Raw genomic sequence first — 14,013 nt, 5'->3', positions numbered from 1 at the left:
GAGGTCGAGTTAAGAGGTCGGGATAGGAGGTCGGGATATGAGGATGGGATATGAGGACGGGATATGAGGTGGCGATAGGTGGATGGGATAAGAGGTCGGGACAGGAGGTCAATATAGGAGGTCGGGATAGGAGGACGGGATAGAAAGATGGGATAAGTGGACGGGATAGGAGGACGGGATAGGAAGTCAGGATAGGAGGCCGAGATAGTAGTTCGAGATAGGAGGATGGGATAGGAGGATAGGAGGACGGGATAGGAGGATAGGATAGGAGGACGGGATAGGAGGTCAAGATAGGAGGATGGGATAGGAGGTCAAGATAGGAGATCGAGATGGGAGATCAAGATTGGAGAACGGGATAGGAGGTAGGGATAGGAGGTTGGGATAGGAGGTCAAGATAGGAGATCGAGATAGGAGGTCGAGATAGGAGGTCGAGATAGGAGGGCGGGATAGGAGGGCGGGATAGGAGGATGGGATAGGAGGACAGGATAGGAGGATGGGATAGGAGGACTGGATAGGAGGACTGGATAGGAGGACAGGATAGGAGGATGGGATAGGAGGTCGGGATAGGAGGTTGTGGTATGAGGACGGGATATGGGGTTGGGATATGACAACAATATATGGGGATGGGATATGAAGTCAAAAGCTTCCTCCTTTGTTGATTTTCCTCCCCAACAAGGATTAGGAAGGAAAAACCGGGCACCGCCGGGTACTCAGCTTAATAAACCTTAAATCTTGCAGTTTCTGATCCGGCCACTAAGCCTAATAATAAGCTAATCCTTTCTGTTCAGTAGAGAAAACTTTTTATCAGTCTCCTCCTAATCATCACAGTTAGGATTACAGTGAAATGTGACACCAGTATATAGATAACACATCATCAGGCCATTCACAATAAGAGATGTCACAGCTCACCTTTTACCCTGTACAATGCACTCTGCACTGAGCATGCCTTCAAAACTCTCCCACACAACTAGAGAAGGTAGGGAACCAGGTGCTAGAAGCCAGTCTGTTCTGTGCATATAGAGATTTTTTTTAGGTGGTAATAAAAAAACGCACATGCCAGATGAGACATTTTTTTTTTGATCCCAGGCATGGTATCATTTTATTCCTTTCCTTAGCCTTTTTTATTTGTAATGTAAAATATATATGTGTACAACTATATCTTTAATGACCATCATTTATTTAGTTAAGCATCAGAATTTAAAACAATATAATTGTTACAAGTGATAAAATAAACTCATCCTTTCTCAGTTGCGATAATTCGCATAACTTTTACTTATTTGTTTATATCGTAGCTAGCTTTCTTGCTTTAGGCACGTTCATTGGTTTTGGAAGTGCTGGCGTCAGCAACAAAAAATAAACTGTAACAATAAACCCTTAAATCACAGCCACATAGTATCTGTTCCTGACAAAACATATACAGAATCTCATTTACTGTGCATTATCTCACATATCTCACAGCAATAAGAGAGGAACATATGTTCCTGACATGAGGTAGATGACTAAAATTTTATTTTATTGTAAGCTAATGATACCCTTGCAGCTGATCTTAAAGGGCAATTGTGCCCAAATACTAAAAGGAAAAATACTGGAGATAAGAAGTATCATAACCCCTGAATGATATTAAAGGGGTACTCCACTAGTTTAAAATGTATCCCCTATCCACAGGATATTTGTGTGATCACAGGGGGTCAGACTGCTGAGACCTCCCGCAATCTCCAGAATAGGGCCCATCTCTTCCTATACATGGAGCTGCGTGTATGTGCTACATGCATTGTCTATGGGACAGTCGAAGATACACGAGTACTATACTCAGGTATCTCCAGAGCTCCCATAGAGAGTGCATGGACGATCTGCTACTCCAAAGACAGGGAGAGACATGGCCCCGTTCTGGAGATTGCGGTGGGTCATAGAGGGTTTGTTTTGAGAACAAAATTTGGAGAACTGACAAACCTAAAGGATGACCTGGTATATGTGGCCGTGGTTGGCTCAGGTAAATGATACTATGGTCAGTACCAAATATATAGCCTTAGTGTCTTCAAGACCCAAGAGTTTCTAGAAGACATCTCTTCATTGCCATCATTCTTGCAGACTTTGTTATTGACAGACAGGCACATTAAAACATAACCGGCCAAATTCAGAATTTCTGTGGCATCGGATGTTTCCTTCATGTGCGCAGTGCAGCAGAATGCCATTAAAAACTATGGATCTTCAATAGATGCTAATTTTTCCACTCAGAAATTTCGCTATGTGAACAAGGCCTTAGACTCAAAAAGGCAGTTAAGCTACATAAAGTAGCATCTAACACTATAGATATTTAATAGAAAGAAAATATTAAGGATGCTGACTGACATGCTACAACTTTACAGCCTATCTATAAATTGGTGAAGATTTAAAGGACATTAAAATGATGGTATTTCCTTCCTTCCAGCTGAGAAATGTCATTTCCTACGGCAAATGTCACTATGAGTAACACTGACCAATCTTGCCACCAATAATGATTACTATTATTATTATTAATAACCCCTTCCCACCCTAGGACATATGCATACATCCAAGTTGCTAGCTAGTTAGCACAACTGGACATATACACACGTCCTAGTGATCTCCTTCACAGTGCGATGCGCTGCAAGAGATCACTGACGGGACCCAGCTGTCAATCACAGCTGGTGTCCCGCCACATCTGCCGAGGCGGGGATCGCACCAGTCTCGGCAGCATTAACCCCATAGATGCTGTGATCAGTCCTGATAAAGGCATCTATGGGATTGACAAGGGGGAGGGGCTCCGCCCGTCAACCAACGACGATCCTGTGATGCGATTGCAGGATCCCGTTGGTTGCCATGCCAACAGGAGGCCAGCTGATGGCCTCCTGCCTGCCTAGTACAGCAACCTGTGAGGTCCAGCCATAGGCTAGATTGCACAGGCTGTTAGTCAGTGTAGTACATCTGTACTGCAGCATAGTATAACCTGTAAAAAGTGAAAAGTTAAAAAAAAAGAAAAGGTTGTTAAATAAATTAATAAAGTGAAAAAAAAAAATCAATGCCCCTTTCTCAATAAAACCCTTATATTATCACCCAAAAAATAAAAAAAACACCCAAACCTATACATAATGGATATTGTCATGTTCCGTAATGACTTGTACAATAAACTTATAATCTTTGTTTATTCATGCAGCATTTTTTGTGAAATACTACGTGAAATAATATTGTGAAAAATTTCTGGCGTATTTTTTTTTGTTTTTTGTGACATTTACTGTATGATAAAAGGTATGTTATTTTTATTCTGTGGGTCGGTATGATTATAGCGATACACAATTTATATAGCTTTTTTATGTTCTTTTTCCTTTTCTCAACAAAATCCATTATTTTTTATTTTTTTATTTTTTTTTTGAGTTGCCATGTTCTGACAGCCATAACTTTTTTATTTTTCGTCCAATGGCTTATTTTTTGCGGGACAAGCTTTACTTTTTATTGGTACCATTAATCTCTTTTATTCCACATTTTTACTGTGTTTACCGTGCAGGATTAATACCATTTACCACTAATATACAGTACAATATGTCACAAAAAAAACTATCTCACAATCGCGTTGCTAAGTAAAAGCATATCAGAGGTATTACCACTCAAAGACACACAGGATAGATTTGAAAAATTGGGCTTTGGTCATTAAGGTTAAAACAAGCGGCATCATTAAGGGGATAATAATGATATTATTATTATTTATAACAAGAAAAATAAAATGTATATAGCCTCAACAGATTCCACAGCACTTTACAATTCTGGGTCTACAAATAAAGACAAATATCAGACATTACAACATTACACACTAAATATTCATGAGATCTGACAGACTATAATGTCAACAATCGACAATAATCAATCTTTGTTTACAATTTTACAGACTACTTATTGTTACAGTGGATCACAAAGGACTAAATCAGTGTTTATCAACCGGTGTGCCTTCAGCCGTTGCAAAACTACAACTCCCAGCATGCCCGGACAGCCTAGAGGCACATTGGTTGGGAAACACTGGACAATGCCACTTACATAGCTAGCATCAGATCCCTGGAATCTGAGTAAAACGCTGACATCCGCAATTGCGTTCTTACCATTAATCATAAATAAATTCAATCATCTATTCCACGCTGCACTATGAAGCTGTGAAATGTTAATAAAAAGGTATGGAGACATATGCTGTAAGCCTGTTTAACAGTGGGAACTAGCGGGAATGGACCATATCCCTGCTGCAAGATGCATAACTAAATCACTGAACATAGTCAACGACAGGGATGGATAAATGAGTTGTAGTGAGGATCCGCTGTCAGCATTTTAACTTTAATCGAAAGACACATTGTAACCGTATCAAACATGTCGGCCGAATAGATCAGAAAACTGCGCAAATTAGGATGTAGTAGTCAAATACTCGCGTGCCCCGAGTAGTGCGTGATCGCTTATGCCACTGTATTTCTCCTCTACTTGAGAATATGAAAGGAGACTGTTCTGCTGCCAAAGAGCACTCCAGTGAACACTTCCAAAGAGCCAGATGGAACGGCATCTATCACAATGGCATTTCAATTCTCTGACTGCCTTCCAAAAGCACAATGACAGTATTACGGAGTCACAAGCCAGCATTTCCCCTCATACAAGTGTTACAAAGCAATTACTTATTTCCCACATTGTAAAAGACACATTAAAGTTTTATGGAAAGCTTAATAATCATGTCATTAGCGGTGCATTTATGTGTATTAAGAGCACAATAAACACTGCGGAGGTGCAGTCTGATGAGTCTTTGTGCCGCCTAATCCACGAGAAACGTTAAGCATCAAACCTCACAAAATGCCTTCTTGTTATAGAAACAAACGAAACCGTGAGAGCCACGATCACTGCTGCAATATATCATTACGGAGGACAAATTATACCTAAAATTTGGAAAGATTGACAATAGGGCACAATAAAACTGCTCTTAAATTGGACTATGCATTTGTTAAGAGTGTAAACTAAAAAGGACTGTTTAGTCTTGTTGTCATGTGGAAATAGAAATTTACTACGCTTTAACTTTTTTTATTTTTCCTGTTTATGGCCGCAAAGAGAGATACCACACTTTTGTTAGCTTTCTCTCAACTTTTCTCTAGGTGGGGGCTGGATAAATCAGGCACTTGGGAGTCTACTGATAAGAACTTTTTATTTTCCCATAATGCAACGCGTTTCGCAGGATATTCCGCTTCATCAGGCATGTGTGGGATCAAGTGAACACATTATATATAGCATGAAATGAACCCTTCATGGAACAATAACAATTGTCCTATGAAGGGTTAATTTCATACTAGATGTAGTGTGTTCACTTGATCCCATATATGCCTGATGAAGCAGAATCTCCTACAAAACGTGTTGCATTTTGGGATGATAAAAAGATTTTCTTGCCAGAAGACTCCCAAGCGCCTGATTTATCCAGCCCCCACCTGCAGGAAAGTTTGGAGTAAGGGTCTTTTTGAGGCTAGGAGTGGCTGCAGGGATCTTCGTATGTTCATGCCCTATCCAAAGTTGTACTTTGGTTGCACAACATTACCCGGTAAGCGTACATTGCACTTACTGTTTATTGGTTGTACGGAGGATAATACACCACAGGGCACTTTCTGTGTGTCTATAGACACATATTTTAAATCCTTTACATGCACTTCTTCTTGAAAAAGATGTCCTCCCAAATCTAGCCAATTATTACATGCACCAAAATAGGCAAATACATTTACTGGCTGTTTTGTTAAAGGGGTTATCCAAGTTTTATTAACTTTTCAGTATTGTTCCTGTGATGCCAAGTTATGTATTAGGTGCTTTACTAGCCTTACATGTGTGGGGTGGATCAACCCCTTTTTGTGATTTCATGGTCCCACCAGGTCCAGCATTCTTCTGGACCCTGGATAACTGTTGTCTTGATCCTTTCCCAGGATCCTGTTAGGCTCGAGACAACAGCTAATCACAGTGGCAGGGCACTTACTGCTGGACTGCACTCATTATCAGTGGTCTGGCTTGTCAGAGAAGACAAGAAAAAGCCAAGCCCCCTGTGATTAGCTGTTGTCTCGAGCTAAACAGGATCCTGGGGAAGGCTTGAGTCAACAGTCATCCTAAGTCCACAGCAATGCTGAACATGGGGGGACCATGATATCACAAAAAAAGGGGTTGATCCACCCTACACATATAAGGCAAGTAAAGCACCTAATACATAACTTTGCATCACAGGCACCATAGTGAAAAGTTAACAAAACCTGAAAAAAAACCTTTAAGTACACTTTTTCCATTGCTCACACGGCATGTGGACAACTATTTGAAGTTCTAACCTAGTGGCTTGTAAGTGAATTTAAATGTGGCATAGTTTTTCAGAAACTGCTAATTTACAGGGATTTTCAAACATCTGTCTAGGACTTACAAAAAATGGTCCAAATATTTTGAAAATATCCAGTGACTGGCAGTTGTGTGTACGAAAATGTCAGAGGAGAGGGGGTGGACTCGTTTGAGATGACAGAAAAGCAACAGTAACTCAAATAATCGCTGGTTACAACCAAGGTATGCAGAATATCATCTTTGAATGCACAACACGTTGAACCTTAAAGGGGTACTCCGGCCCTAAGACATCTTATCCCATATCCAAAGGATAAGGGCTAACATGTCTGATCACAGGGGTCTCACCGCTGGGGACCCCTGCAATCTTGCATGCAGCACCCACTTGTGTCCGCTGCACAGAGCAATGATTGCTCTGTGTCTGAAGGGTCATAACTAAGGGGCTGGAGTATCGTGATGTCACGTCACGCCCAGCCCCCTCAATGCAAGTCTATGGGAGGGGGCGTGACGACCATCGCTCTGTGCTGCGGGCACAGGTGGGTGCTGCATGTGAGATTGCGGGGTCCCCAGTGGCGAGACCCCCGCGATCAGACATCTTATCCCTTATCCTTTGGATAGGGGGATAAGATGTCTTAGGGCTGGAGTACCTCTTTAAATCAGATGGGCTACAGCAGCAGAAAACCACCCGAGAGCCACTTCTGTCAGCTAAAAACAGGAAAATGAGACTATGGATCCATTTTGTCTTGTATCAACAGTTTAAGCTAGCGGTGTAATGGTGTGGGGAACATTTTATGCCACATTTTGGGACCCTTAGTACTCATTTTTTTCTGATGACTACTACCAACAGCACAATGTACCATGTCACAAAGCTCATTACATCTCAAACTGGTTTCTAGAACATGACAATGAGTTCACTGTACTCCAATGGCCTCCACAGTCACCAGATCTCAATCCAATAGAGCACCTTTGGGATGTGGTGGACTGGAAGATTCTTTCATACATGTGCAGCTGACAAATCTGCAGCAACTGTGTGATGCCATCATTGTCGATATGGACCAACATCTCTGAGAAATGTTTCCAGCCTTGTAGAAAGTTCTGAATTCAAATGGGGGTCCAACCTGGTTGAGAAACCTTGGCGTGGTGTGTGGGCTCCGGTATGTCTTTCATATAAGGATATACTGGCTAATGTCTCAATTTTACATCAGTTTTGAGGATTAGCTAATGTCATTGTTTACATCTACCACAGGAGTGAACCCATATTGTGGTTCACAAGTGCAGGTCCTCCACTCCAACGTAGGTGCACAACTGCACTTGGGGTTGAGCACCTCCTATCACTTTAGACCATGCTAATGTAGTTTTTTAATGTCTAAATTATGTAATAAGCATCCACATAGACATTTATTTGGTGTAGGATGTCATTGTGGTACTTGTGGCCGTCCGCAGGCATCCTCCATTGTATGCATTTTATAGCAAAACGAGTGATTAAATGACAATGCATCTTCCAAGGTAAAAAAAAAAAAAGTAAAGGTAAAGAAAAAAGAAGCTGTGGGAACTAGCGGGGAATGGGCATGTGCCCCACATGCAACAGACAAACTGGGCCTCATTTACTAAGAGTATCAGGTTTTTACTAGTGGGAAAAGTTGTTTCAGACTTGCAGGATTCCTCTCTATTTACTATTGGGAAAAGTCGGGAACATTTTCTGACCAGCTTTTTCTAGGTCGATATTTCCAGCCATTTACCCACATGATTTTCTGTGAATTCCATAGTAAATCGGTCGGGTTGTGAAACCACGACCCTTTTCAGGCCGACCCCGCCCCCTTTGTGACAGACCACGCCCCTTTTTCGGGTTTTCACAGTGCAATGTCGGGTTTGTTGGATTTTCCAGGCACACACTGTCGCAGACATGTCTCAGACACTCTTCGCCAAAATAACCAGACAAAAACTGGTCGGTTTCAGCTTAGTAAATGAGGCCCACTGTGTACTCTGCTTAAAAAAGTGTTTAGTAAGGAACTCCCTGCCTAAACCCACGCAGAAGAAACTTTGAAATAAATATATATATATATATATATATATATATATATAAATATATATATATATATATATATATATATATATATATATATATATATATTATCCTAAAGTAAAAACAGCAATGTTACATTAGGTTAAGGAGCTATGTTTACCATGGCCTTTCATAGCCAATAAACATTCCCAGCTGACCTTTTGATGTGGAGTACTGCCAGGAAGGTTGCCGTTCTATACAAAAGCTTATGGATCACAGTATTGTCCATACATGACAAGTTTGGTTTGTGATCTGGAAACAGCAGTTGTCCCAGCTGACCCACCATGAACATTCAGTGTAAGAAGCTCTGTTCATTCTATTCACCTTACTGCTCGCTATTATCTCCTGTAAAAGATGTGAAAAAACGTGATCCATTATTTCCCATTAGAATAAATTAAACTTTTCTTCTTTCAACGTAAAACATGATGGACAAGCATAAATGCAAAAAAAAAAAAAAGCAATGACAATTAATACAATCTCGATAAATGCGTCAAAGATAACACTAAATTAAGATTTATATTAAAAAGAATTTAAAAAGAAGCAATGCCCAGAACAATGGTGGTGGGTGAGTGCAAAAATATTTATTATACAAATATTATGCAAATATAGCAGCAGTTGAAGTCTTCTAAAGATCAAAACAGAAAATGCATCATAAGAAGGAAAGTGATTATTCCAATATATTACACAAATACATACATTATCTAGGACCAATAATTTTCATACATAAAAATGTATTGGTGTATACCAATAAATAGAAAATATACTGGGACAACCTGTGAAAAACAATGAAATAATAAAGTGCATAAAACAACATGGCAACTGCCTCATTACATCCCCCTACCCGACAAGCATTTCACAAAGAGCTTCTTCAGGGCTCAGAGGAACATTGCACTTTTGATGACTGGTACTCATAAATGTACTCTTGTTCTGATTTCTGACTAACTCCCTAATACATTTCTGGTTATCTTCTACCTTGTTGCATTGTGATCAAGGGTGTAACTTAAAGCTTCTGGGCCTCGATGCAAAACCTGCAACAGGACTTTGTATGCCAATTGTAAAACTGTTCTCTTATATATATGCTTTGGGGACCCCTTAGGCACCAAGGCCCAACTGCTACATAAGCACCCCTATAGCTACACCCCTGATTGTGATTGATCTTCTGGTTATGATGTGACTAATACCTGCATGTTGTACTCTGCTGATGTGAGATTGTAAATGATTCATTTATCTGCAATGGAAAAACAAGGATTTTAGTTCAGAAAGTCCCCTTAAATAATTTGCCTCTGAACAGCCCGAAAGTGCTCTGTTATGCAAGGCATTGCCGTCTTCCCCCCAGGCTACAGTTTTTTTCCATCACCTGCATAGTGCAGAGAAAGACGATGAATAGAATAAAATTGAAGGCTTTGTATGTTTCCATAGTTACAATGCCAGGCAGAATTATCCATGAAGTGTTTGAAAATATCATCAATGTACATCGAAGCCATGGTTTGCCAGATATACAGATGGAGGACACCTGTGTCTACCCGCAGATAGCACAGCCAGATAAACAGTTATTGCTTTCATGGCAAAGAGCAGGAAGTCGGCAATACAGCCATCCATAATAGCAGGCAATTTTGTATTATTTGACCATAGGATATCAATGGCAAGTAGTGACTTTTTAGCAATATTTAAACTATTCCAGCCAAGAAAAGTGTGTCATGTTTCACTATATAGTTTAGTATTTATGGACAACAACCATCTTTATTGGTGGCCATTAATGTTGAAAAAAAAAGTCTTTATTATACCAAAGAATGAGCCCAAAGCTATAACCCTGTATCGTAATGATAATATTAAACACAATAGGGTCCCTGTCAAGCATGATTGAAATGCAGTCCTAAGGTATCCTTTACTGTATTGTGTGAGGTGTCATCTGCTGACTGCAGGAAAAGGCAACAAAAAAAGCCGGAATTAATTGAACTATGTATCTGGATCATGTCCCTGTTGGCTGCCTATGTGACGAGTGAAACAAAATGCTTGGCAAGTCATGGATATGGCGTGTCCTATTGGCTGCATTTTCACTGAAAGCTCTTGTATACTGCATGCATATTTCATACTGATCAATGAGCCTTATATTCAGCCGTGGCACATGGCTGCTCAGAGCTAATATTTCAGGCGCTGAAAGGATAATTCCATGTATATTGACCTTTTTATAGAGATAAAATAAAAATAAAACCACTGGTATATTGTATTTTTCCAGAGCTGTAGCTATGCTCTGTTTAAAAACCTTAATATTTATCAGCAAAAAAATGTTTTTTCTCTTATTGGCTTTCTTTCCATGTGCTGTTTGTTCACATTAGTGACATTCTATTATGCAATACATTTCTTAACAATTTTATTCCCTATGATGTTCTCTAGTTGCCCCGAGCAGGGCTCATCTATTTAGTAGTGTCATAAAAGCTTTGTTCTAATGCTTCTTTCCCACAAGTATTTTTAAGACTCGTGTTGTATGGATTATAAATACAGTGACCCCCCGACCTATGATGGCCCCAACATACGATCATTTCAACATACGATGGCCTCTCAGAGGCCTTCGCATGTTGAAGGCAGCATCAACATACAATGCTTTTGTATGTTGGGGCCATCGCATAAACGGCTATCCGGCAGCGCTGACTGCTTCAGCTGCTGCCGGATAGCCGTTTACTGTGCCCCGTGTGGTCCGCTAATGATCACTTACCTGTCCTCGGGGCTCCAACGCGTCCTCTTCGGGATCCCCTGCATCGCCGGCGCTCTCCATCATCGTCATCACGTCGCTGCACACACCGTCCGGTCATCCAATAGGAGTGACGTGCATAGCGACATGATGGCGGCGACGGAGAGCAAGGATGCCGAGGCCTTGCCGCAGCATCGGGGACACCACTGGGACGCGGCGACAGTGATGGAAGGCGACATCCAGGGCAGCGGTGACGAGCGGTGACGGTCCGGAGCGGCAGGGACACGTGAATATAACCTCCCATACCAGTGTTCTTCAACCTGCAGATCTCCAGATGTTGCAAAACTACAACACCCAGCATGCCCGGACAGCCAACGGCTGTCCGGGCATGCTGGGTGTTGTAGTTTTGCAACATCTGGAGGCCTGCAGGTTGTAGACCACTGTCCTATACTTTACATTGCACGGATCCCTCAACATATGATGGTTTCAACAAACGATGGTCCATTTGGAACGGATTACCATCATATGTTGAGGGACCACTATACACTGCTCATAGTATTTTATTGCCCTGATACATTTTCATCTACTTTCACAGTACATATAAGCTTTTTTGTTTTTATCCAAATGAGGCTCAAGTGCCCAGGGGGTGTTCCATAACAGCAAGGGCCTGAGTACTTCCAACTCATGGGCTCTTTATGTAGTGTCAAATGGGGTAGGTGGATGCAAGCAGGCTTATGGGATGGTGATAAAGAGGACATTGGCTGGACTTACCTGGACTCTTGTTAAATTGGGAAACACCACTTGGGCACTTGTGCTTTATTTGCACAATAACAAAAGGCTTCAGTAGTGGAAAGATTATTTAGAATAAAAAGGTATGTATAGAATCATGATGACTAGCCTTATCTAGCCAAGGGCTTATTTACACCAATTTAAACAAGATTAAAGGGGTATTCCAGGGTCTTTTTTTTCATTTGACTATGCTACAGGGGCTGTAAAGTTAGTGTAGTTCAGATTATAGTGTCTGTACCTGTGTCATGCAATTCTTCTGTGAATATTGCCCAAATACAAACTAACTCAGGTCTCGGGATTTCCCAGGTTGCAGTGTGTCGAGACCTGACATCACTAGTCAGGTGATCAGAGGGAGTCTGTCCTGCTTCAATAGGTGGATCAACTGCTGGGTGGGAGAGAGATCATTTTGCAACAGCTGTAGGCACCTTGATTAGAAAAACACTGAACCATTGAATTGAAGGGATCACAGGTGTGTTTCAATAGGTGGGGTGGCTGATGTGTGAGATAGAAGAAAGTGACCTCATACTTAAAAACTATGGAACTATGGGATGTGTAGTTTAGAGAACTAAATTTAACAGGAAACACCAGTTCTGGCAGGTACGTACTGCTAAAATCACCTTATGGTAGATAACCCCTTTAAGGTTGAAAACACAATCTTGTTTGTGAGAATGGCTCAAATGTGTGCCTACCGCATGAAAAGCAGGTTATATTTATCAGACCAGCAGTATTAGATTATGCATTGCAGAAGGGATCATCTATATAGGGAAATGGTGTGCAATGCCATTATATTGTATAATGCATCTTTCCATTTATGTTTTTGACAGTTTATTTATTCAGTATTAAATGAGAATACTGGGTGTATTTTGCTCTTACAGTATTGTTTGAAAGAAACATTAAAACATCCATCATTTCTGCAGTAACATTTATTTTTGTACATGTAACTTCTTAGAACAATCCATCACATTCTTTAGTTCTGTTAATGACTTATGAAAGTTACATGCCAGTAAATTGTATTTGAGCCTGATTTCCCTTTCCCAAAGCCATTTCTGTATACTTGGTCACAGGGGCAGGACAAGCACCACCACATTAAGCCCCTGATGTTCAGCATGCATTGTGTTACCTGCAGTCGGAACAGCTGTTCCGTCAGATAGACATTCATTTAGTTGTCTTCTGTTGCAATTTGCCAACCAAACCCTAAAGTTCACATTTATACTTTGACTGATAATGTAGTCAAAGTGGCTATAACTAGTAATGAGCTGCAGGTGCCCTTTTAGAATTCACAATATTTTGCGAATATACGGATGAATATTCGTCCTATGTTCGCGAAATTCACATGTTCACTTTGTTTGTTTCTTTTTTCCAATGCGAAAAAGTGCATGAAATTTGCATAGTGCTCATGCGCGATTAAATCTTTCATCTAAAAGAAGGGAGGGATCAGTGCCCTCTCACTGTAAGTGCCAATATTTGTGAGTAATTACATATTCACAAATATTTGCATATTCGTATAAATTTACATAGTTGCAAAGTAAAAATATAAATATTTGTCATTATGAATATATATCTAGTATATTCTAAACATTTGCAAAATGCCGATATTCGCAGAAAAATTCACATTTCGAATATTGGCGCTCAACACTAGATATAACTTTTTATCTAAATGTTTAAATTGCATTCTCACCTCAATTGCACACTTGGTGGTTACCTACTATATCCATCAGCCAATCCCTTTGCTCCAGAACACCTTGATAGTCTTGAGATGTCATTGTTCCTTGTACCGATTTAAGACATCCTGTTGCCAGATGTATCAAAGAAGCCCCAAAACATAACCTTGCCTCCTTTTTGCTTTGCAGTATGTACAGTACTGGGGGAGATTTATGAAAACCTGTGCAAAGGAAAAGTTGTCCAGTTGCCCATAGCAACCAATCAGATCGCTTCTTTCATTTTGCAGGGGCCTTGTTAAAAATGAAAGAAGCGATCTGATTGGTTGCTATGGGCAACTGGGCAACTTTTCCTTTGCACAGGTTTTGATAAATCTCCCCGAGGGGTTATTTTCTTTGTATGCTTCATTTTTGCATCTGTGAACATAGAGCTGATGTGACTTGCCAAAAAGCTCCAGTTGTGGCTCATCTGTTCAAAGGAATTG

General features: G+C 40.6%; 1 protein-coding gene across 4 annotated transcripts in view; it reads right to left on the bottom strand.

Moving 5' to 3' along the window:
• Window positions 1-13,747, bottom strand: part of LOC130355401 (protocadherin-8-like) — a 40,274-nt gene extending 26,527 nt beyond the window's left edge. For all 4 annotated transcript variants that reach the window (XR_008888508.1, XM_056555480.1, XM_056555481.1 and 1 more), the window contains exon 1: window positions 13,549-13,747. The gene's annotated coding sequence lies outside the window, so the exon portion shown is untranslated. The remainder of the gene's footprint in view (window positions 1-13,548) is intronic.
• Between the last annotated feature and the right edge of the window lie 266 nt (window positions 13,748-14,013).

This window comes from Hyla sarda, chromosome 2, assembly GCF_029499605.1.
Source record: "Hyla sarda isolate aHylSar1 chromosome 2, aHylSar1.hap1, whole genome shotgun sequence".
NCBI lineage: Eukaryota > Metazoa > Chordata > Amphibia > Anura > Hylidae > Hyla > Hyla sarda.
This window is presented reverse-complemented; position numbering and strand designations above follow the sequence as displayed.